Consider the following 25,922-nt stretch of genomic DNA (forward strand, 5'->3'; position numbering starts at 1 on the left):
GTGAAAGTCAGGTCGGTTCCCGCCCTTGGACTGTCTGTGTAAGCCCCTTGGGCTTCTTGGATATTGGAAGGGAAGGAGTAGCTTCAAGAGGAAGAGACTGAACTTCCTATCTATCTGGCATTTGGGTGCTCGAGCTTATTTTAAAATTTAATTTAGAACATAAAACAAATGTGTGTATTCTTGCTGTTGACAAGTTTGAATGGCTACCATGCATGCCTGTAGCAGTGTCTGCACATTATCTGTAATGAGATCCTCTTGGGGAAACTTTAAAAAAATTTTTTTAATTTAAATTCAGCTTAGTTAACATATACCATATATATTATTGGTGGAGGCCAAGTGGATGGTGGTTCAGAAAAAGTCGTAGTCTATTACTTTTCAGAGGAATTGATGAAAAATTTCTTTCCCAAATGTTTAACATGCTGTTGAAGATAAAACTAAAAGAGACTGAAAATTACAAACTCATTTCTGTATTTGATCTTTTTGGCAATGTTCTCTTAATTCCTCTCTCAAGCTACCTTCACAGGTAAAATAAGTGGGAGAAACATGCACAATCTAACTAACACTGCAAAGGAATAGTGCTGTGATTTTCTTCCCCATTTGAAGAAGCTCTGTGAAAAGGAAATCGTTGATGAGAACAAATGCAGACATGACAGGTTGATGCCCCAGCAGGTAAGAAATCTAGATATTAATGGACCATATTAATATACCTAATTAAGCATTTAAAAACAAAAATCAATTATGTTTTCTGTCATTAAATGATTTGAACTAGAATTAAATTTTTTCTCACTTTTATGAACACAGTAACACTTGCAGATCCTACATTTTCAAATGAAAGAGATTGGGTTTTGATCATGACTTCTAGTAAGCTCTTTATCTCAGCATCCCTTCAATTTCCTTCATCCCACATATAAATCCCATCCCTGCTCCCAACAGTAAGAAAAGTCTTTCTGGGGGCGCCTGGGTGGCTCAGTGGGTTAAGCCGCTGCCTTCGGCTCAGGTCGTGATCTCAGGGTCCTGGGATCGAGCCCCGCATCGGGCTCTCTGCTCAGCAGGGAGCCTGCTTCCTCCTCTCTCTCTACCTGCCTCTCTGCCTGCTTGTGATCTCTCTCTGTCAAATAAATAAATAAAATCTTAAAAAAAAAAAGCAATTCACTATTAAAAAAAAAAAAAACAACAAGAAAAGTCTTTCTGTGGGACACATCAGCATTCTGGTAATATTCTTAAAGATTCAATTAAAGAAAAGCATATATATTTGAATTAGTAGACTGTAAAGAATCTTGTAAGACCAAAAAAATACACGTTTCTGATGCTTTCAAAATTCATCCTTCTTCTCCAGGTTTTAAACCTGTCCATGTATTATGCAAAACAAAGTGAAACAAAACTAACCCTCATTATATTAAAACTGAGATTTAGGAAAACAAAATGATGAATGCTTGGCTGACTCTTTGTTACTACTTTTGATTTTTCTGCACTTTCAGTAAAAGAAGGTGTGTAAGGAAAATATTCTTCTGTCTTTATCCTGAATGTTTGGCATAATCCATCTCATTCCACAAATATGAAGGATATGTATAACTTATCTTGCCATGACAAACTATCAAAGAAAGTCCCAAAACTATTGTGGGCTTGACTATTCACAGATATTTAAGGCATCTGCAGATCAGAAGGTTAATAATCCCCAGTCTGCCATTCCTATTCAAAAACAAACTCTAGTTCTTGTCTAGGATTTATTAACTTGGCCATTTTGTCTTTTCTTGTGAAATGATTGCTACTTACACAAAGAAATATTAGTTCGTGTCGGTGGTTCACAAGGAAAATGGCAACACGAAGCTTTGTTGTGATAAGGTAGATGGTCTATTAAAATAAGGATTAAACAAAGGAATCCAAAAAAGATGAAACCTGATGCTCTTTCTGAAATCCATATGTTTTCTAGTATGATTCAACCTTGTTTTTGTGACTGGCAATGTGTTTTGTTGTAGATTTGGGCTCAGTAACTGTATTTTAGTTCAGAAAGGCCAACTTGTATGTAGTTAATTGTTGGACTGTTTACATTAGTCTCATTTCTAACTGGAAACTGGCTCTGGAAAATGTTTTCAGCATCCAACAGAGACAAATTTTCAACATGGAACATTTAAAATAAAACACTGTTTTCCAATATATCGGTTGCTTTAAAATATTTTCTATGCTGAAATTCACTGTGTAGGTCACCATTCATGATGAGGTATCTTAAATCTTCCCATTAGATAATTGGAAATGTCAGTGGCCTTTGACCTTGTGTATGTTTGATAATTCAGCTGACAGTTCGCTCCAGGAACTCTATTTTGCATACATTTTGTACTGAATGGATCACTGATCAACTACATGGTTACTGTTTCTTTGTCTATCTCTCCCAGTGGGTACTGAGCTCAGCGGTTAAGGTTCTGCCTTTGGCTCAGGTCATGGTCCCAGGGTCCTGATATAGGGCTTCCTGCTCAGCGGGAAACCTGCTTCTTCCTCTGAAGGGGTTAAAGGTAAAAACCTGAAATAAATGCACAGCACCAAGAGAAATGGAATGACTACATTTTAGCCAAAGAAATATCAAACATGAGGTGTACCAGGTACCAACATTGCAACATATTCTCTAATTTTTTATTCTCTACTTGATTGAGAAGAGAAGGGAGACTGAAGGGTGTAGAGATAAGTAATGGAGAGCAAAGAATTTAAAGCAAAGAGGGTCTTTCCTTGGGTTCTTAATAGACTCCAAGTTAGAACATCTTCCTAGGGGATATAAAGTTAGAGAAAGAAAATTTAGTGTCAATGTGCCTTCAAAAATGTACCACAGTCTATGTATGTTTCATTTTCAAGGAAAAGGGATTCCTAGCCCTGTGTTTCAATCATGGTATAATATTTATTTGGAAAAAAGGTGGCTCTTTACACCAGAGCCTTCCAATATTATCGACACTAGCCAGAGGTGGCCATTTGATTTTAAAGTTAAATAAAATAAAATAAGATAAAAAATCAGCTCCCACACTACCCTCATTTTGAGTGCTCAGTAACCACATGGGGCTCATGGCTACCATTATGGAGAGCACAGATTATAGTAGATTTCCATTAACAAGAGAGCTCTGTTGGATGACCTCGCTTTATATTAATCATTTCCCAGATTTCTTGACTTGAAGAACATTGCCCTCCTCATTGCTCATTCGTGTGTATAAGTCTTGTAAATGAGTGACTGGGATTAATATTTCCTTTCATTGTGGGTTCCAGGTATTACCTATGAAAAGGTAAGCAAGCAAAACATCTTGGAAACATTAATGTTGTCATTATTTCCCCCATGCCTCTAGTTATGGAGAAGAAGAAAATTTTATATCACAGTGGTCCCACTAAGTACCTTTGTCTCCAAGTTCCCAGCCAGCAGAAGTCCTAGATCCTAAGTCCACTTTCCAGGCCCAGCCTGATGGTTGATAAAGGTACTACTCTCGGTGCTATTCTCTGTTTTGTTCATTACTTGTTGTTACTACTCCAGGTATTATAAGAGGCACTGACAATTTCTCTTTGATGTCAGAGATTTAGAAATGACTCAATTATTGGAACCACGGGAAGGATGAATATTAAAGACGTCCATAAAACTGGGTGACTGGAATATATTCCGAAGACAATAGGCAGCATCTTTTGTTCTCATCCAAATGCATCCCTTTGTTTCAATTTCCCGGTAACCCCATCCAGCATCCTAGCAATACTATTCTTGGAGCTACTCCTTGATACTCTTCCTTGATCTATCCATGCAATTAAACATCAACATTTCCTCAGCAAGATCTGTAAATATTCACACCAAGTACAATGGATAAAGATTACAAGTAATCTCATGTCCATTCAGATCAGACTTTTCCACTAAGTGTGTCAAGATCAGGTCAGCTTTTATTACCAAATAACTTCCAAAAAACAAACAAACAAAACAATTGGTTTTCAGAGCTTATTGGATTCTGGAATTGCAGAGACGGGATTGTGACCAGTAGCTCATTTTTATTTCTATTTAAATGTGTCATCCTCTAAGTCACTTCTGACCACCCACAGTAGGTTAGAACTACATTTTAAAATCTCCTCCAGGCAATCTGCACGTTTCTTTCACAGGTTACCACAGTGCAAGTACTTGGGAGGCAGGAAATACGTCTCTTGTTTCCTGCTTTATCCCTAGTATGAAGTTCAATGCTGGAAGATAGTAGGTGCTCAGTAAGCACATGGTTTATGGATGTAATGGATGAGGGGCTGAGTGGATTATAGATGAGTCCTGTCTAGCCTCCTAGAAGTGGCCTCTTTATTATTTTTTTTAAGATTTTTTAATTTATTTATTTGACAGAGAGAGACACAGCGAGAGAGGGAACACAAACACGGGGAGTGGAAGAGGGAGAAACAGGCTCCCTGCTCAGCAGGGAGCTGATATGGGGCTTGATCCCAGGACCCTGAGATCATGACCTGAGCCGAAGGTAGATGCTTAATGACCGAATTACTCAGGCACCTCAAAGGAGCCTCTTTCTTTCAAGATCTTTTTATCCCAAGCTATCTGTGGCAAGGACTGCTAAATGCTTACTGGTGCCTGTTAATTCCAGCTCATAGATGCTCAGCTACCCTACATTCCCTGGCCTCCCTTGTAGTGAGGCTTGGCCATGGGACTGACTTCCTGCCAATGAAATGCAGGCAGAAGACATGTATGTCTCTTTCTTGCCTGACCCATGGAATTCCTATGTGGCCCTCCATGTGTTCTCTTCCTTCTTCCACTGGACAAACACTATGGCCCCAGTAAACAAAAGCTGAGGCTCTAGAGGATGGCAGAACCACAAGATAGAAAAATGGCCCTAGGGGACTATGTACTGGTTTGCTAGGGTTGCCGCAGAAAGATGTCACAAACTGGGTGGCTTCAACAACAGAAATGTATCATCTCACAGTTCCACCAGTTTGAGGGCTGTGAGGGAAGGATCTGTTCTATGAATCTCTTGGTTTTTTAGATGGCTGTCTCCATGTTCACCTGACATTCTCCGTATTTGTGTGCCTGTGTGCAATGTTATAAAGACACCAGTCTTATTAGATTGGAGGCCCGCCTAGTTGTCTCAACTAATTACATTTGCAACATCCCTATTTCCAAATAAGGTCATGTTCTGTGGTCTGAGGGTTAGGACTTCAAATGTGACTCTTTTCAACCCGTAACAGCCTTGTGGAAGGCCACGTGCCAAAGAAGACCCCTGCATTCTGCATTCGACTTGGGGTAAGACACTTTTGTGTTAGGCTGCTGAGACTCTAGCATTGACTCTCTTAGCAGCTAGTGTCTTACCATAACTCACAACTCCACCGTCATACTAGCCTTGGACTTGAGAGTAACAAAATTAGAATCTTCCTTTATAGGTGCTTTTGGGAAATGCTGAAACAAAGAAACCAACCAAGCAAGAAGCTTCTGATTTCTCCTTCAGCCTCCACATTTGAAATCCTGTCTGGAATTACGAACATCTGATTGCTCTGCTCGAAGGGTCATTGCCCTTGTCCTATGGTGGCAAGAGAGGGCCTTGGCATCAAAGGACCTGGGCCTCAGTTCTGGCTCTGCCCCTAAAACATAGCAGGACCTTAAGGTAAATAATGTCTTTCTCTAGGCCATTGTTTATTCATTTGCAGAAAGAAAACAATACTTCCCTCCTGGAATTGTTAGGAGGATTAATCAAATTAAATTAATCTTCACAATTAGTCAGAGTCTGGCATGGAGTTAGTATATAATACAGCTTTCTAAAAAAAGTGGAAGCAGATTTCTTATCTGGGAACTATGATCTCACCATGCTCCATTGGCATTCAGTGTCTGAGGCAAAAGGGATTTGGCAGCTACATTAGTAAGATAAACCTAGAGGTACATATTTGAGGGGATGGCCTTTAGAAGGAGAATTATCATCTGAGGGGGATAGGAGGATTTTACTTCAGGAAGAAGCTTCTATCATTCAAACCTAACCAAAGCGAGGCTACATTTTAAGGGAGTAAGTTTTCTGTCTCTGAATCTGTTTAAACGTAGGTGACATGACCACTTGGAGGAGGTGTTATGGGGGCATTTAATCATAGGATGAGAAGCTAGAAATGTATAAGACTCATATCCCATGATTATAAGAATAACAGGGTCTATTAATGTAAGATTAGACATAAAACTGGTACTTTCTTGTGGAGTATAGAGAGACAAAAAGTGTGCATGAAAATATGACCAGGGAAGAAACCCTAGTGGTGGGCCATGGCAGCATGGATGGTGGAGTCATGGGAGAGAGTAGTTTGGAAACTTGGGAGTATAGTTCCCCTACGACATGATTTTTCATAGAACGGGTCCTACTCTACCTGGAAAGGGCAGAATACTTCTCCAAGCTATTTTCATTGTCATAGCCCAGCTCATAAACCTTATGTTCTTCTCCAGTAATCACCCCCCATGAAAACTAAGCCCACAGCCCAGTTTTCCAGGGGATACCTGACTTGTGCTTCAACTGAGGCCATGCTCAGCATCAGGATACCACCCACTAAGCTGTGGTAGAGCCACTCCGTGTGACTGGGCCAGGCTGCGGGACATCAGATTCCCTCTCAGGCAGCATGGTTCTGAGCAACTGGAGAGCTGGCTATTGACCGCAGACTTCCCAGACACAGAGCAGGGATCATTAACCCCAACACTCACTGAGGGCTTAAGAGGGGGATCTTTGAAAACCTTGTGGTCCGTTAAACCCATCATGCCTGGAATTCTTGCCTCCATTACTACCTCGATGGAAGCACATCTGGCTTCTGTGCTCACCACATGGTTCTTCCTGCTTCCTCAGCCCTGCACAACCTCACTGCTCCTTGTTCCCTCAGTAAGTTTTCCTCTGTACCATATGGAACCTCTATACCATGGCAAACACACTTCTTACCTTCAGCTCCACAGCCTGACTGAAACCTGGCTCTCTCCCTGGACCCAACTTGCCTCTTGTAGTTGTTCATTCCCGCACACAACACACGCCCCTGGGGAGGTGGTCAGGCACCGAGCATTTCCCCCTTGATGCTCCCAGATCCTCTCATTCCTCTATCAGAGTCGAACAAACCTTGCTCCTGGGAAGCCCTCTACCATCTGGATCTGCTTTTGATTACATCCCTAATTGCTCCAAAAATGGTGGAGAGGACTAATTTTAGCATTTCTGCCATTTGCCAAGTCATAAATTTTGCAGTGTGAATTAATCCCACTTAATCTCAGTTGGGATCCTTGTTCTCCCCCCTTTACTAGCTATTTGACCTTTGGAAAGTTATTTAACCTTTCAGAGAGCTGTGGATGTTTTCATCTAGAAAATGGGGATAAAAAGTTTACTGGAGGAGATTGTTGTGAATTATATGACACAATATACAGGAAATCATCACAGTAGGCATAAAGTATGAGTTGAATCTAAATGAAAATACTTTCAATAGTATAGATATAATTTACTCTGACATAATTAAGAGTTAGTTATAGCAATTTTCCTAATATCAGAAACTATCTGGTAAAACTATTTTGTTTGACATGGTAATGACAGATACATGTTATTATATATTTGTTAAAACCATAGAATGAATGACAGAAAAAGTAAACCCTTAAGTGAATTTTGGACTTTAGTTAATAATAATGTATTAATAATGGCTCATCCATTGTTACAAACATACCACATTAATGCAAGAATTTAATAATAGGGGAAACTGGAGAGGAGGGAATACATGGGGACACTGTACTTCCCACTTAAATTGTCTATAACCTTAAAGCTGCTCAAAAGCAATCTTAATTACAAAAGAAAAACTCAACTAGCTGTATGAAGCAGGTATGTTCCTGAGCTCATAATGATTGAAGCAGGTGATGGGTACATAGGTTTGATCATACATCATCTCTCTAAATTTTCCAAAGTAATAAAGTTTTTAAAAAAATTGTTTTGTTGGGGCGCCTGGGTGGCTCAGTGGATTAAGCCTCCGCCTTCAGCTCAGGTCATGATCTCAGGGTCCTGGAATCGAGCCCCGCGTCAGGCTCTCTGCTCAGCAGGAAGCCTGCTTCCCCCTCTCTCTCTGTCTGCCTCTCTGCCTACTTCTGATCCCTCTCTCCGTCAAATAAATAAATAAATAAAAATCTTAAAAAAAAATTGTTTTGTTTAAATGGAGTCTCTTAGTTATTCAACCAGAGCAAGCTATTTGACAATATCCCCAAATATCAGGCATCTGTTTTAACTCATCTCATATTTATTGATGACCTATCAATCATCAGATTCAGGGTTAGACGCAGTGAGGGGTTCCAGAACACTTTAAGGCATGGCGGATTCCTCCCTTGGGAAGGTGGAATCTTCTTGGGGAGGCAAGAGGCTGCTTTGGAAATGAGTGCGTGATGGCAGAACACAATTCCGACCCACACACGAAGTGCAAGTTCTATGAGAAGTCTAGAGAAGACTGAATACAAGTTCTGTCAATAAATCTCAAACTTTAGAAGCTTTGGCATGTCAGGGGTTCTGCTGGGAAAGATATATAGATTTTTTATTGACTTTGAGCTGTAGGTTGTCACATTCTGTTCAACCTAGATTTTTGTTTTTAAAGATTTTTATTTATTTATTTGACACAGAGAGAGATCATAAGTAGGCAGAGCAGCAGGCGGAGAGAGAAGGGGAAGCAGACTCCCTGCTGAGTGGAGAGCCCAATGTGGGGCTCAATCCCAGGACCCTGAGATCATGACCTGAGCTGAAGGCAGAGGCTTAGCCCACTGAGCCACACAGGTGTCCCTAGATTTTTGTTTTTTAATCACAAAGCAAATACAGGTGATGCTAAACCCATTAAGTAAGATCACATTCTTTAATGAAAAGTGAGAGAAAGGAGAAACAATATAAAAGCATGCTTTAAGGGTGGAATGGTGCCAAAAATTGGGCCGGATGCTGTCTTCTGAGCAGAGCACAAGACCAAACATTCAGCTGTCGACGAAATGATCGTTCAGGTAGTTGCTGACATTAAACTGTGAGTGTGGGCGCTGAGAAGAGTTCAGATAAGGAGAACAGTTCTGTTCCGGATCAGTTTAAAATAAAGTGTGTCTATGTGCATACATCTTTTACAGACTTATTTTGGCCTTTGTGAAAAATCATTGAGACCTTATGGAATACTTACAGGAGATTTTGCCTTATTGGAGAATTAAATGATGGTTCTGCATAAGATCCTAATGTTCTTATAGAACGCATATATTAAGTGATTTATTGGGGAAAAAAAAAAGAGAGAAAAGATTGTATATTCAGATTTTCGTTGAGAAGCTCTGAAACCACAGCTCTTGGGAACCGGGAACATTTTGGACTCTGTGCAGGACTATTTGTTATCCTAAAATGAGATTTCAAAATCAAATTTCCTGAAACACAGAGTCGAGGGGTTTATAAGTTTCAAATGTTGGCAGTTTGAGCAGCACACAGGTATCTTGTGACGACTTTTAATTTAGGTCTTGGAAAAGGAGAGTAGGGATTTGGATCTAATTAATCTTTCTATTCTTTAACTTGCAGAGTCTTGAATAGGAAATAAACTTTTGAGGAGGCAGAAGAAGAATATCTCTACTGTGGAACTGTGTCCTCTGACTTCTTAGGGGAGCTTCCAAATCATTCCCTGTGTTCCTAACTGTTGCTAACTCCTAGAAATTTCCCTGGTTTCAAGAAACATAGCCAGGAAATCACAGCTTTTATCTGGAGAGAAGAAAGAAAGGTATTTGCAGTGGGCACGCTTTAAACATAGATGGAGTAGCATTTGCGTACAAAGGAGCAAGTATGAGGGCCCATGGTTTTCCTGATCTGACTCGCGGAATCCCGCAAGCCAAGGGAGCTTTTTTCCCTCCTCTATTTTCTCCTGTATTTTCAGAGGGAAAAACTGAGGGTCAGTTTGTGGTGTGCCCAAGACACCCAGCTAACATGTGTCTGAGTATCTGATTCTAGCTTCATCTGACCCCCAAAGCCTGGGCTTCCCCTTGTGATGCTTTCATAGTTTTGGTTTATTGGCTCTGGTTCAACAATTCAAGCAGAGAAGGAAAAGTGAGGTTCTTATCTCATTCCCTGAATTATTTCTTATCTCATTCCCTGAACTCATTATTAAAAGGATCATTTGTACACAAAGCAAAGAATTTGGGATAATTTGAGGGACCCTCTCCTGGCCCCAAATAGCCTCTTTTCCCCTAGTCTACAAGAGTGTTATTCATGTACATTATTGGAAATCCCTCCATGACCTATTCAATCTTTTGGGTTAAATATTCCTTTTCCTTGGTTATTCTTTTTTCAAAGGAATATACACCCAAGGAGAGATGGCATATTAATCATTAAGACTATAGTCTTAATAGTCAGTTAATTCCATGCCTTCTCTTTTCTCAGAAAAGACTAGGGGATTCCAAGTTAGTAGAAAAGGAAAGACATGCTGTTTGGGTTCTTGGCCTGGGATTGTGGATTGCTAAGAGTGCAGGAATAAGCCAGCTAAGAAGTTAGCAACGGAGAAGAGGTTAGTAAACTATTGCTAATATTAAAATAGAAAATGTATATTCATCAGCAAGGTCTTCACACTTTATGAAAAAGGCCTTTAGGTTTCACTTAGCTTTATAGTGACATAACCGTGTAGTGAAATTCTGTTCTGGAATCCTGGTGGGTGGCCATCAGGTACCAGCTCACACAGGTGAGCATGGGCAGTGAGCTTAGACTGCCCAGACACAGTGCTCAGTGCTTAGCATTCTACCTTCACAGTGACCCTGACTGGTTCTTTGACCCTCTGTGCATGTGTTATCAGTGGTAATCACAACCATCTTCACTTTTACAAAGATAAAGAAGCCAATTATTTCTTAAGTACAGATCATTTTATGGGCAAAAATAAAATCAGTGTTCATTTAGGCATCATTGGCATAGGGAAAAGCACTGAGTTTTAGGCCAAAAAAATCTGTCTTCAAGTCCTTTGTTTATACTAACAAGCTGTTTACCTCTAAGCCAGGCTTTTTACTTTAAGCCTCAGTTTTCCATGGGGTGCCTGGGTGGCTCAGTTGGTTGCCTTCAGCTCAGGTCATGATCCCAGGGTCCTTGGATCGAGGCCCATATCCGTCTCCCTGCTCAGCCGAGAACCTGCTTCTCCCTCTCCCTGCCTCTCTGCCTACTTGTGCTCTCTATCTCTCTGTCAAATAAATAAATAAAATCTTAAAAAAAAAAAAAGCCTCAGTTTCCTTATCTATTAAAAAAAGGAGGGGGGGAGTGGATATGAATAGCTGCTTTAACTCCCAGAACTTTCTAATGAATTGGCTAGTCCAGTTTATTTGGGCTAATGATTCGTCACAGGTACTCGGAAGAAGAGGCCAGGAAGGGAAAGCCAGGTTGTTGCTCCTCAGAAGAAACCCTTGGCCGATCTCACAACATGGCTCAAGGCCCTAAACATCTTCTTTATTTCAGACACGCCATTATGTTTCCTTATCCAACTCTTTGTCAGATTTCTATAAAACTGCCAAATCAAGGTTTAAAAAAAATTCATGCTTGGTATTAAGATCTCTCCAGTGTGTGTGGTGCTTGTCTGTAAACAATATGAAAATGACTGTATCTCCGGAGTAGCTGGAGGGAACACCAGGTAAACACAAGCAGAACATCTGTGACTACAAATCAAACCCATTCATTTTGGGAGGCTGAATAACTCAATTACACTGTGGCTCTTGATTCCTCACCAAATAAAACATGGACAAAAGCAGAGGAGAGAACCCAAAAAGACAGGCTGCAAGATTACCCAGCCAGTATTTCCTAACACACAGCACCCAGTGGGAAATTCACCCAATGAGTCTGGTGCCAATGACCAGTAACAGGCAGGCTAGCTCCTCCAGTCCTGAACTTTGAGGTTTAAAGCTCCAGTCTCCTCTGTGTCTTCCCTGTGGCTAAATGCAGAAGTAAATTTTTTGGAGTAGTTCCACCATGGTCTCCCTTAGCAAGCAGTTCTCCAAGGTGGCCACAGTGACACCAAGTTGCCTCCTTGAATGGAGACCTTGCAACACTGAAAGGCAGTTTAGAATGTAAGCATGTCCCTAAGCAGCTGCAACCCCTGTGGATGTGAGCTTGGGCTGTGCTCAGCGGAGGCTGCACGGAGGATCTGCTCCCCAGCTCAACTACAAGATGCTGGCTCATATTCTGGTAAGTTCATTACAGAATGACTCTCTTAAAAGACCTCTATAAACTCAAAATGGATAAAAGACCTCAATGTCAGGCAGGAATCCATCAGAATCCTAGAGGAGAACATAGGCAGTAACCTCTTCGACATCGGCCACTGCAACTTCTTTCAAGAAATGTCTCCAAAGGCAAAGGAAACAAAAGTGAAATTGAACTTTTGGGACTTCATCAAGATCAAAAGCTTCTGCACAGCAAAGGAAACAGTCAACAAAATAAAGAGGCAACCCACGGAATAGGGGAAGATATTTGAAAATGACAATACAGACAAAGGGCTGATATCCAGGATCCATAAAGAAGTCCTCAAACTCAACACACACAAAACAGATAATCACCTCAAAAAATGGGCAGAAGACATGAACAGACACTTCTCCAATGAAGATATACAAATGGCTAACAGACACATGAAAAAATGTTCATCATCACTAGCCATCAGGGAGATTCAAATCAAAACCACATCAAGATAGCACCTTACACCAGTTAGAATGGCCAAAATTAACAAGACAATAACAAGCGTTGGAGAGGATGTGGACTAAGGGGAACCCTCTTAACACTGTTGTTGGGAATGCAAGTTGGTGCAGCCACTTTGGAAAACAGCGTGGAGATTCCTTAAGAAATTAAAAATAGAGCCACCCTATGATCCTGCAATTGCACTACTGGGTATTTTCCCCAAAGATGTGAAGAGAAGGGTCATCTGTACCCAATGTTCATAGCACATAGCCACAGTCGCCAAACTGTGGAAAGAGCCAAGATGCCCTTCAATGGATGAATGGATAAAGAAGATGTGGTCCATATATACTATGGAGTATTATGCCTCCATCAGAAAGGATGAATACCCAACTTTTGTAGCAACATGGACAGGACTGGAGGAGATAACGCCAAGTGAAATAAGTCAAGCAGAAAGAGTCGATTATCATATGGCTTCACTTACTTGTGGAGCATAAGGAATAATGCAAGGACATGGGGAGATGGACAGAAGAAGTGAGTTGCTGGAAATTTGAGGGAGAGATGAACCATGAGAGACTGTGGACTCTGAGAAACAATCTGAGGGTTGTGGAGGGGAGAGGGGTGGGAGGTTGGGTGAGCCTGGTGGTGGGTATTATGGAGGGCACATATTGCATGGAGCACTGGGTGTGGCACATAAATAATGAATTCTGAAACACTGAAAAGAAATTTAAAAAAAACAACAACAACAAAAAAGACCTCTAGAAAGGTAAGTGATTTCCAGGCTAAGTAAGGAAATTAATAGAACAACAGTGCTCCTGCCGTTCCCACCTGACTACTTTCGAGGATAGCGTTATGTTTCTTTTTTATTATTTAAAAAAAAATTTTTTTAAAGATTTTATTTATTTGACAGAGAAATGCAGCGAAAGAGGGAACACAAGCAGGGGGAGTGGGAAAGAGAGAAGCAGGCTTCCTGCTGAACAAGGAGCCTGATGCAGGGCTCAATCCCAGGACCCTGGGATCATGACCTGAGCCAAAGTCCGAGGCTTAACCACCAAGCCACCCAGGTGCCCCCATTATGCCTCTTCTTGATGTGGGAGTGCTCTGAAATGCAAAGTATCTCCCTGGAGTAGGCTTTGGGTTCCTACCCTGGTCTTTGTGCCTTGAATGCAAGAGCCTAAATACCTGTGTGACCATTGGTAAGAAAATCTATTGTCTCGCCCAACCAAACTGAAGACGGGACAGCAGAAGAGCAAATTTGCATCAAGTGTCCCAACTCCTGGGAGAGGAAGGGTTTCAAGAAAATATACAAAAGCACCAAAGGATGAAGCAGGATGAGAAACAACCTTCGCCAGAAGAAACTGCTCACGTGGGTGAACTAGGTGAGGGCTTCCCGGAAATTGCCTTTAAAGAGAATTAAACATGAAATGTTGCAAGCGTTAATGCGGCTTTGTTTCTGGAGACTTCAGAATCTGCCCCCATTATAATCACCAGGTTTTGAATCTCGAGGGAAAATACACTCTCCGGAAAACTCTTTGAATGCCCCTGGACTCAGCTTGCTTTTGAGAGAGACTTGGGACAATCTGGCCCAGCAAGGTGTAGAGAAGACGCAAACTGAGGAATGAGAACTACCAAGAGAAGGAAGATCTCTTGGGGATACCTTGAACTCACTGAACACAACTGCCTCACAGCAAAATGAAGCTGTAAAATGCTGGTTTTCCTAAGTTTCTAGACCAAGGACTTAATTGGGGGAAAAAAAGAAAAGGAAAAAAGCACGTGTTCTTAAAAGAATCAATAGAAATCTTTACCAGCAACAAAATTAAACAGCTTGTCTCTGAAAGGCTACAAAGTCTTCTTCAGAAAAAAGAGAGGGTATTGTTTATTTGTATCAACCCTGACACTAAGGTAGAATATCATTGAAAAAAACTGCACCAAGAGTGAATACCAAACTGGAAAACAATGATGTTTTTTGACCTCTATTGCCCATATGGAAGATTTTGAAAGGATTCATCGAGTGTTGCAAATTTATTGCAACTTCCCCTCCACACTGTGTTCCTGCTAAGGACACTTGCAGGATTGAGAATCAGATCCTTGCAAGAACATTCCTCTTCCTTGTTGATTTTTACATGAACTATTTATCCTATGTATCTATTCCTTAATAACAGTACTTTTAAATCTTAGACAACCTTAAGGGTTTCTATAAAGACATTTTTGTTTGTAGTTTGGTAAATGCAGCTTGTATCAGTAATTAATATTATTATTAATTCTCTGTACAAAAATATAAGAAAAAATAAAACCTCCTGTGACATCACTATTCAAAGATAACCACTGTTAATAATTTAGTGTATTTCCATTTAGTTTCTAGTTCTATTACATATTTGTAAATGTTTAGACCATGTGTCTTAACTTGTTTCATTCTTTATCAAACTTATCCTTATACCACAGGAATCTTCCCATATCATTAATTTTTTTTCATAAAATATTTAAAGTCATATGGTACATTTAATATGATTTTAAAATATTTTATTTAACCCTCTTTTTATTGGAAGGTATATAATTTTTATCTAAAATAGTGATGCAGTTAAACTTTTTTGTTGTTTCTTTGCATCACCTCCTGAAGACACTTTCCCAGGATTAAAAGCACAAAGCCAAATAATGTGATCTTTTTTCCAGATTTATAATCCGCAGTATCACTTTCTGTTCACCAGCAGTGTGAGAATGTCTCTGTTCTCACTCCCAAGTACTTAGAGAGCATGCTTCCCTGATCCCTATAATCTTACCCAAGTGTTCTAATATTCTCTTTTTCCTTTTCCTTTTCTCCTTGAAATTCATTTAAGCTCCTCATTATTACTTTGCATTTCTTTGGTCGCTGGTGCAGTTAAACATTTTTGGGGTCAGATTTATTAGTCATTTATAGTCTTCTTATGTAAAATATTTTCTCTAGTTTACTTCTGAAATAGCCTTTATGTGGCTTTGCCTTTTGGCTGAAGTCAGAACATTCCCAGGACCAATTCCAATAAATGTATACATTCTCTTTTGATATGATAGAAACTGACAAAAAAAAAAATCCAGAATTGATTATTTCTCTGACATTGGTGGTGTTTCAAAGGTCCACATAGTACCTTGATTCAATGATGCTCTAACATTTTGTAGGATAATTAGTAGCTATAATTATAAATTCTTGTATCACATCATGAATCTTGTGCCCCCATTATAAGAATGCTTATCGCTACTTATTTTGAAATAATATGTTCAAATCAGAATTAAAAGTACACTTTTTCTATTTTCCATCTCAAGACAGTGTCCTAAAAATCAACTTGGCTACAAATGTTGGGGAAAATCCTCGCCATGGGTCACGATGTTCCTGTGTGCCAAGACAACTTGGCTGAGAAAGACTGGATAAGACTCATTCATATAGGATGAAACTCTACCTCTGGCACAAAATTGACTGCCAAGAAAATGTTCAAGGAACACGAAAGAAGAAACGATCAATGAAGAAAGATCATTTTCGAGTTTACTAAAATAGAGCTTCTTCCCCAAATAGGGCTCATATATTCAAAATGTAAGCCAGATCATGTCATTTCTCTGCTGGAATCTTGCACTGGCTCTCCATTTCCCTCCGAGCAGAACTTAAGCCCTATATCCCTTCCCCCAACATGCCCACTTCTGCCATTCCCTCTGCACCTTCATCTCCCCACCCCCCAGTCCCCTTCATTCTCTCTGCTCCAACAACTCTGGCCTCTGGGCTATTCCTGGAGTAAGCTAAGCAAACCTTTACCTCAGATCGAGAATTTGCATCACTTGTTCTCTGCTGGAACCTTCTTCCCTTACACGTCCATGGGCGAACGCTTGCTTACTCTTCCTAATACCTGCTCAAGTGTCACCCTCTGGGTGAGGCCCACCTAATTCCCTATTTGAAATCACAAACCTATACCGTTCATTTTTCTGATTCTCCTTACCCTATTCTTACTTTTCTGCCCATAATAATTATCACCTAACATCACATATAATTACTTCTTTGTAACATTTATTGTCAGTCTTCTTGCTAGAACCTAAGTTCCAATCTGGCAGGATCTTTGTTTTGTTCATCGGTGCATACCTCAGAAACCTAGAACAGTCCCTGGTAAACAGGAGACATTCAAACAATATTTGTGGAACAAATATAAAACACGTTGAAAGGGAAATACACATAAAGAGTGTGCCACAGATGGCATTTGACTGGAAATCTAGAAGAAATATATGGCCTAGTCTTATGTTGCCTTTTTGCTAATAGAAATGATATTGTTTATTCATTCATTAGATGAACATTTATCAGTCGTAGACTATGTATCAGCACTGTGCTAAATGCCAGGGATGAGAGAGAGAAAATATAATCCCTATCTTCAATGAAAGTGGAGCCTAGCGCCGCACAGGAGAACATCCAAGCCAGTGTCAGTAGAGGAAGGGCTCAGGAGAGACAGAGAAGCCCAGACTGAGAGCCGAACAGGAACAGGCCAGAGGAGGGGTGCAGGGAGTGTGTGCAGAAAACATTCCAGATGAAGGGCTTAGCATGTCCACAGTGCCCGGTGCCATGATGTGGCTCCTGCTTACCTTAAATTCTAGGCTAAGCAATGTGGACTTTCTCCTAGAACAGTAGAGACCCATGGAAATTGAAATAGAGTCTAATACGGCCAGATTGACATCTTAGGAAGATGATGATGTCCTCTGGTTCTCCAGGTGTGTTAGGCATTTAACGAGTACTTAACCATAATCAAAATGCCCTTCCTTTGTGCTGGGGGGAAAATTAAAACTATGTTTTAAACATTAGAATGAGATGTATTGAAAGAGTTTTATTTTTCCACAGTCGATTGCAATGTGTTTCTGTTGGAAAAGATATGAAGATCTTTTAAAATTTCATTTTCGTTTTTCTTCTTGCTGCATTATTAAATTAAATAATTAAAGAAATGCCATTTTTCTGTAGGTCTTGCACAAAGCTGGCTGAGAAGGTAAAGGATATACAGTTACAACTTAAAATGTCAAGAGCCTTCCTTGTGGCTTCAGAAATGGGCAACAGAAGGAAGCTGATATGAATTCTGAAAGCATGTTTGATGCAAGTGACTAGAATTTGTGAAGAGGCAAGGCTGTGCTCCTTCCAAGCTGCTGGGCAGGAGAGCCATCCTGTGAGTGGTGCCAGACGCTGCCATGGGTGTACCTGACGTGTGAGACGCTCCCCACTGGGCTTCCCTCTCCGGACATCAGTGGCATCAGGAGTGTGCTGGTATTGGCCTCAGTGAAAAAACCCCTGGAGGAGGATATCCTGCTGAGGTTGCATGCTATCTAGTCACTTCTGGGGTTTCCTAGCAGAGAGTCGGGGCTTAGCTGTAAGATGAAAAACATTTCCACAGGTTCGTGCTGCTCAAGGTTAGATCTTCCTGTTCTTGACTGGATCTCTCTGTTCAAAGATTGCCAAATGCAAAGCAGGGCTACTGATTCTGCAAGAGTTAGATTTGTATCATATGCCTGCTCCTGAACTCTATTCGGATCTTTGAAAAAGACTTTATAAATAACTTCATTATTTGAGCACTGTTTTTGTATTTCTGGCATGTTTTCCAATACGATCAAGGAAGTCATTGTCCGATTCTCAGCAGACACTTCCTGGGTGTCCTACAACTTTCACTTAATGCTAACACTGTGTCCCTGGAGATCATGTGAGATCCCACTGGCTAAGAGCTTAATCTCCAGCAACCACCTCCCCTTCCCCCCCCTCTCTGCTCCCCTCCCCCGACAGCACCCTACATACTGGTGGGTGGGGCTGAATCAGCCCCTTTTTGGTGATCAGCCCCTTTTTGAGGCTCTCCAGGAACCCCCTCCTGAGCCACCTCAGATGTGCTCCAAAGACTCTTCTTATGAATAACAAAAGACACTCCTATCTCTCAGGAAATTCCAAGGATTTTAGAAGTTCTGCCAGAAGCAGGGGATAAAAATCAAATAAATTTTTTTATTGTATTCTCATTTTTTTAACATCACTGGTTAAGAAACTGGACTCTAAAACCAGGCTACTTGGGTCCAAATCAGGCATTGCAACTAACTAGATCTGTTACCTCAGGCCAGTTGCTTACCCTCTCTTGTCTTAGCTTCTTCATCTGTAAAATACAGATTAAAAACAATGATGGGGTCCAGAATACACTATCCCAAGATATGGCACCTTGGCAGATTAAATATCTTAAGCTGAAGGAATTTTTTTTTTTTAAGATTTTTTTATTTATTTCACAGAGAGAGAGATCACAGGTAGGCAGAGAGGCAGGCAGAGAGAGGAGGAAGCAGGCTCCCTGCTGAGCAGAGAGCCTGATGCAGGGCTTGATCCCAGGACCCTGGGATCATGACCTGAGCCAAAGGCAGAGGCTTTAACACACTGAGCCACCCAGGCGCCCGTGAAGGAATTTTTTTTTTTTTTTTTTAGAATGGCAGAAGTAGGAAGGTCACTCTGAACTCTCCCTCCTTGTCCTTCTTTGACACACCTTGTGAAACTCTGAGAGAAAGGAAGATACTGTTATCACCAGAGATGGGAATTTGGGGCCGAGAAATGTGTACAAACAAACCTTCTTAAACTCATTCTTATCTTTCTAGTTACTTCTTCCCCATCTAGACCTCGAGCCCAAACCCCTTTGTCTTAATTCTCCACAAGTTTATTGTTTCTTCGCCTAAAAGGTATAAAAGCTCTGGTCACTTCTTTGGGTCTTCATTCTCTTGTGAAGCCTCCCGTGTATGAGTAAAAATTTAGTAAAATATGGATGCTTCTCTCCTGTTAGTCTATTTTTGTCAGTTAAAGTTTCTGACCCAGCTGGGGACTCTCGGTGGGTCGAGGGAAACTTCCTCCTGGACAACCACTCCCACATCACAGCGTTGTAGTTAGTTAATATATATAAAGGCTTGGAACAGGGCCTGTGCCCTGTGAGAGCTTTGTCAATATTAGCTCTGATTATCCACCCAGGGCTTGGAAGAAAAGTCTGCATTAAACACTTCCCTGAAATTCGTGAATACCAGCTCCAGGATTAATAATCACATTGAACAACTGATCGCGTTCCATTTACTTAGTTTTCCTGCCTTATTTGATGGCATATGTAATGAACAAGGATCACACCCATACCTAAATTAACCCTAACAAACAGCTGACAGAGACGTTAAGGCAGTCGGTCTCGTGCTTTGTGATTGTTTCTACTGAAGTAGCAGACTTTTCTGCTGGGCTTCGTGTCTGTCTCTTTTCCTGCGGTTGTATTTTTTCAAGTTCAGAAGCAGCACATGGCGCTGAAATCATATGAGCCTGGGAGCTGTAACGTCTGAACCCACACCAAGGTGTTAGAACTATTAAAAGGGACACTGAGTCATAGTAACAATTTTAAGAGTTTATCTGAGCAAAAATCAGTTTAAATCAGGTAGTGCCAAACTGAAAATAGCTCAGAGTGGTCCACCAACAGGGGCTGGGTAAAGAATTTTACAGAGAAGATTTGGAAGCAAAACAAGGAAATTACTTGATTGGCTAGAGCCAAAGCTATAGCCATTTGTGATTAGTTAGTCGTTCTTAGGGTTCGATTTCTTAACCTTGAGGGATTTACAGGCTAAGGATTCGGTTTGCTTATCTATTTAAGCTACTAAGGCATCAGAGCCACCTCCGTCTAATGGTCTCCTTGTTTAATTAATTTAGCCAGACAAATGTAGCAGTCAATGATGATGAGTTAATAGTGGAGCTCAGACCCAGAAACATGCCCCACAGGCCCAAAGGAGCTAAATATGCCTCCTGGAAGGGCCTTATTTAAAACGCATTAGAATCCTCGGTGCAGTTGACAAGAGCAAACAGAGTTACCAGAATATCCAAACTGAATCATTTACCCCTTATTATGACTTAATTTGAAAGGGTGAATTGTCCTTTATTTAGAAATTAAGGTTCCACATGGTTGGAATTCAGCAGTAGGGACTAGCTTCAAAAAACCAGGAATTGCTGGTCAAGTCCAGAAAAATCTAAAGAGTAAATCTTTTTATTTGGGCTTCTATCCTTTTAAGGATAATACAAATGTGCTCATGTTTGGAAGCATGCGTTCTTCCTTGCATTTAATGTTGAAAATAGAAAAGTTTAAACTGATGGCATTTCTACCTAACTTATACATCGAATTCTTACTGAGGGACAATTACATCTCAGGCACTATTCTAGGTTCTGAAAAATAGCAATGGAAAAAAGAGTGACAAAGAAGTCCACTGCCCTCAAAGACTATACCTTGTAGAGCATACATGTTGTGGAGGGTGACTAAGGGAAAACAAGGGAGTAAAATACATAATGAGACAAAGAACCCTTTAAATAGAATGGTCAAGGAAGGCCTGACCAAGAAGGCAAGGTTTAGCAAAGACCTCAAGGAGGTGAGGACTTTCCTAGGGGAAGAACATTCCAAGCGAAGGACCCAAGACACAAAGAAGCTCCAGGCAGGGCACGTATGATGTGTTTGGGGATGGGCAACAGGAGAGGGGTGGCTGGAGCAGAGTGAACAAGGCTGGCTGGAACACGACTTGAGTGTAGCGACGTAAAGAAAAGGGGAGAGCATATGAGTCATATAGGAATTTTGGCTCCTATAAGGAATTTGGCTTTTATGCTGGCTCATGGAAAACTTGAGGAGTTTTGAGCCCAGGAGTGATCTTATTTACCTTTTAAAGAGATCAGTCTGGCTATTGCATTGAGGATAGACTAAAGGAGGCAGAGGAGACCAGGTAAGAGGCTATTTCTGGAACTCCAGTTAGAGATAAGGACCTTTGATCACAGTGATATTCATGGGAGCAGCGAGATGTGGACGGACTCCAGACATTTTTTTTTTTTTTTTAAGATTTTATTTATCTGACAGTGAGAGATCACAAGTGGGCAGACAGGCAAGCAGAGAGAGAGAGAGGAGGAAGCAGGCTCCCTGCAGAGCAGAGAGCCCGATGTGGGACTCCATCCCAGGACCCTGAGATCATGACCTGAGCTGAAGGCAGAGGCTTAACCACTGAGCCACCCAGGTGCCCCCGGACTCCAGACATTTTGGGGATGGATTCCCAACGGGCTCTGCAGACAGATAGGAGATGATGTGTAAGAGCGAGAGAGAAACCAAAAACAACTCTAAGGTTTTTGGCCCAAGCAACTGAAGGCTGGAGTTGCCGTTTGCTGAGTTGGAGAGCACATCGGGATAAACAGGTTCAGAGAAATGACATCAGACATGCAAAACTAGACCCGTTAAGTTCAAAATACTTATGTATTAGCTCTCTAAGCAGCAACGTCGAGTAAGCACTTTGCTTTTTAATTCTTCTGAGTCCTGAATGTATTCCTTACAGCTAAGTGCTTCCGTAGTACTGAGACATATCTGAATTGCCCCTTGATAGAAAACATGCTGATGAACTTCTGTGAGAAGCTGAGAACCTCAACAATGGCTTTCAGAGAAAGTAAATTGCTCGCAGTCAGAATATAACTTGCATGCTTATAAGGAGTAGAGAGCATCCCAGAATAGGGCTGTCTACAGCAGCTGCCACAAGTCACCAAGGGGCAGACCCTGTTTAACTGTTAGGTCTCAAAGAGGCAGTGGCATTTGGAGTCTCCACACTCTTTGGCACCAAGTCTCAACTTGTTTGGTTCTCAAGCACAAGGGAACCCCATGTTTCCTGTGCCAGAGAGTTATTTTTGTACAACACAAGTTTCAAAGGCCTCAGCATAAATACCCAAGTTGTGGTCGACCTCTGTCAGGTGGGGTAGTAGCACTAAGAAACCGGAGGTGAAAGGTAAAAAAGGAAGCAATGTAAGGATCAATTGGGAACAATGGTAAAGGGCGGGGGGGGGGGGGGGGGAGTTTCAGGAAATACAAAACTCCAAGTAGGGGTTTAAAAACCCAAACGCTGTTGCTGACAGGCAGATAATGTCAAAGGGGGAGAGAACCAGACTGGAGGGATAACAGGAAGTGATGTGGGCTGCGGAGATTAGCAGTAAGAGAAGAGGGGGAGGGGGAAGGGGGCGGTCCTTCATTGTTCTGCGGGGCTGGGAGCACCATGCAGCCAGATTGACCCTTATTGCCAGAAATCGAGATGTTTATATGAAATCTCCTGATTTTGAAATGTTGGCATTTAGTGCACATTTTCAAAAAGCACTGTGTAAAATGCCAAACAAAACTTATCTGTGTAGCTGCGAGCTGCCCTTGGTCTCTGGAGCACAGGACAACTTGTAGCATTGCCATTTACATACCAATAGTCTTAATTATTGACTAAATCCAGCCACGAAATTCCTACACAGTTATAGAATCATTACTCCTACACAGGAGAAACCATTTTTTTCAAATGTGACCTGAAGTTTCTGTTTCAATAGGAAGTCTTAATATTCAAATACAGAAGTGTGAAAACAACATAAGGGTGTACAAGAATCCCCGCCCTTTTCAGAACTTCTAAAAATGAAAGTTATTGGCTTTTGTTACTATTTTTGCATAAATATTCTCAAATTAAAGTTGTCTACAGAGGATAAAGTTGCCTAAGTATGATGTTGAATGAGACAGAGCCACGCTCTACTGCTTCCAAAATAGGTTGACATTTTACGAGATTCTCCCGAAAAAAAATTTTTTTTTAAGGCTGTTCGGCTTCAGAAATTATATAGGCTGATGGGAAAGAACTAGCTCTGGCTGGAATGAACAAGTGGAAGGAGAGATTTCCATTATGATTAAGGCTAGGCTTCATAGTTTTTCTTAGTAAGTCATTTTTCTCCAACATTCTATATAGAAATCTTCATTGAAAAGCAAGAATACTGGATGATTGAACAGATTTGGGGGAAGCTCGAACTCAGTTGAGATCCTGTGATAGCCTCTATGCTAGGGTCGTCTAAGCAGGCGGCTGGACCCTTGGTCAGGTGCTGTGATTCAAGCAGGGGTCTGGGAAGAGTTCTGTCTTCCCGGGAACCTTCCTAAGAGACTCTTGTCTTAGAGTGGCTTCATTTCTACTCATACAAATAGATTTGGGGGGCAGGGGATGTCTGCTTGTATGTATGTATATATGTATGTGTTTCTTTTTCTAAAATAATTGAGAGAGGCAGATCTCTCCAGAGTAGGCTAATATCTTAAAGTTCTTACCAGCTAACGCCTTAGGTGGGAGAGTGACTTCTTCCCTCCTACTCCCCAAACAGGGGCAGGGAGCTGAGGAAACAAGACCCTGAAGTAATGGCCGAGCTCCAGGAGTCTGGAAGGAGGAGGACCCGGAGGCATGAGTGTGTCAGTAAGTTCCGCCTCATGCTAGCTCTGATTCCCAGGAGAGCAAGAGCATAGCTAGAGTCTCCAAATCACTGTTCACATGGTCCCACAAGTGACAAATCAAAGTGTCCTCAGGTTTTTGTTAGGGGGTTAAGACAAAATCATCTACGCCTTGAGATGAAAAGAAAAAGTGACTTAGAATTTAGAGAGAAGAGTGACTGTTTTAGTGAATTTCACCCACACTCCCATTTTATAGATACCCCAAATCCTTTCAGGAAAACTTTTAATGATGAGAGAAAAGATGTGTAGAAAGCCAGGGAGGAAAGAACAAGGCTGGAAGAGCTCAGTTCGAGGGGAAGCTGACAGACCAGCGTGACTTGGTCACTCACCAGAATATTGCAATCCTGCTTTGCAAACTTCAAGAGATTTGCTGACAGAGGGTTAAGAGGGGTAAGCCTGAGGTCGGAAACTGCTGTGGAAAAATGTGTCCCTTCCCACAAATAAGGAAGTTCTCAGTCTGCTCTGGACCCTGGTGCAAGTGCCAGCTACATGTGTGTGCTCAGTGATTTCTTTGGCACTGCATAAGACCTTGTCGGATTTCGGGATATTGGTGTCGCCCTCCCCGCCCCCCGATTTACTCTTCACAGTCCCGTTAGATAGTCTTCACCACCAATTAGCTCTGTGTGAAACTTGAATAAAAGAAGGGTGGAGGAGATGTGTCTTTCTCTTTTCCATTGCCTTATCAAGTTACAGACTATTAAATTCTTCTTAGAGGGTCATCATATTATTTTATTCCTGTTAAGTAGCTCTGGGTTATGGATATATAGTCATTTAACAAGATTTGGCTGTGCTCACAACACACAACAGCTTTAGATAAAGGAATGCTTTCAGCGAAAGATTATGTTGATTTTTCATTCCTCAAGGAGGAAAATCTCACCAAATACCATGATACAGACACTTTTGTGCTTGTTTCAAAGATCGGAAATAGGCAGTAATTTCTTGGTGTTGGATAATCTTTCTCTACCAAGTCAAATTATTAGTCAACATTCCCCTTTACAAATGTGATGGTACTTGTCTGAATCATATCAGGAACGTGTAATTCTGTACTGGTCCACATTCTTGAGAGATCATTTCTTTGCATAAATTCCCTGGATCTGGCTTCTTTTTTTTTTTCCCCCCCAGATGCTGTCTTAATAGCTCAGTAGTTAGAGGAAGCAATTCTGTTCAACAGAGGTGGGCACATAAGGAAAGGCAACATAAGGGCTGAGCTGGGAAACAGCACCATGGAAACAGTCCTGCAAAAGAGGAAGAGACCCTCGATTTTGCTTGGGTTGAGCGTGCTGATGTCAGGACCTCTGTGGAGGAGATTTCTTCTCCCTTCCGCTTGCCAGCTGTGGAGGGGAATGCAGATGTACCGCTACAAAAACCAAAGACGCCCCTGGTAGGTCAGAAGGAACCACGTGGGCCTTCTCCATGGCCCAGAGCAATCAGCGGGTCATTCTGGGTGGCTAAGAGTGAGCTTTGACTTCAGATTTCCCTGAATCCAAATCCGTTGACTGCCCATTTCTAACAAGTCACTTCACCATTCACAACCTCCATTTCCTCTTCTTTTAAAATCAGAGAATAACACACCTGCCTCACTCTTTGGGTGAGGCTTCAAGGACATGGCGCAGGCAAAACAGCATAGAGCTCAGCACGTAGCTCAAGGACACAGCAGTCAAGAAGTTCTTTCCTCTGAAGTATGTATTGTATGAAATGTTTGTCAGGTTCCTCACTCACTGTGGATTAGGCTGAGAGAAAAGATAATAGGACACTGGCATGAGACAAGAGAAAGGGGAAAAGAAAAGACTGGAATGGAACAATCCCCATAAGAGGGAGAACACACAGGGCTCTAAGTGGAATGAGGCCGACACAGAAGCAGTCAGATCACTCAGAAAGGTGGGCCACACGTAGCATGAGAACATCATGGGATGCGAGCATTCTGGTCCTACTTCCATGTCTTGTTTTCTTCTCTTTACCTCATGATTAGCCTCACCTCAAACACTTTGGCGTGTGCCTATCTTCCTTATAAAACTTTCTATATAGTCTTGGGGATACCTGGGTG

At 41.4% G+C, this 25,922-nt stretch overlaps 1 long non-coding RNA gene across 1 annotated transcript; it reads left to right on the forward strand.

The window, feature by feature from the left end:
- The first annotated feature begins 384 nt into the window (after nt 1–384).
- LOC125107454 (uncharacterized) lies at nt 385–11,069 on the forward strand. Its single transcript, XR_007129562.1, has 3 exons — nt 385–669; nt 5,374–5,594; nt 9,498–11,069. It is a non-coding gene; the product is annotated as an uncharacterized LOC125107454 (long non-coding RNA).
- The last annotated feature ends 14,853 nt before the right edge of the window (nt 11,070–25,922 follow it).

This window comes from Lutra lutra, chromosome 8, assembly GCF_902655055.1.
Source record: "Lutra lutra chromosome 8, mLutLut1.2, whole genome shotgun sequence".
Lineage (NCBI taxonomy): Eukaryota > Metazoa > Chordata > Mammalia > Carnivora > Mustelidae > Lutra > Lutra lutra.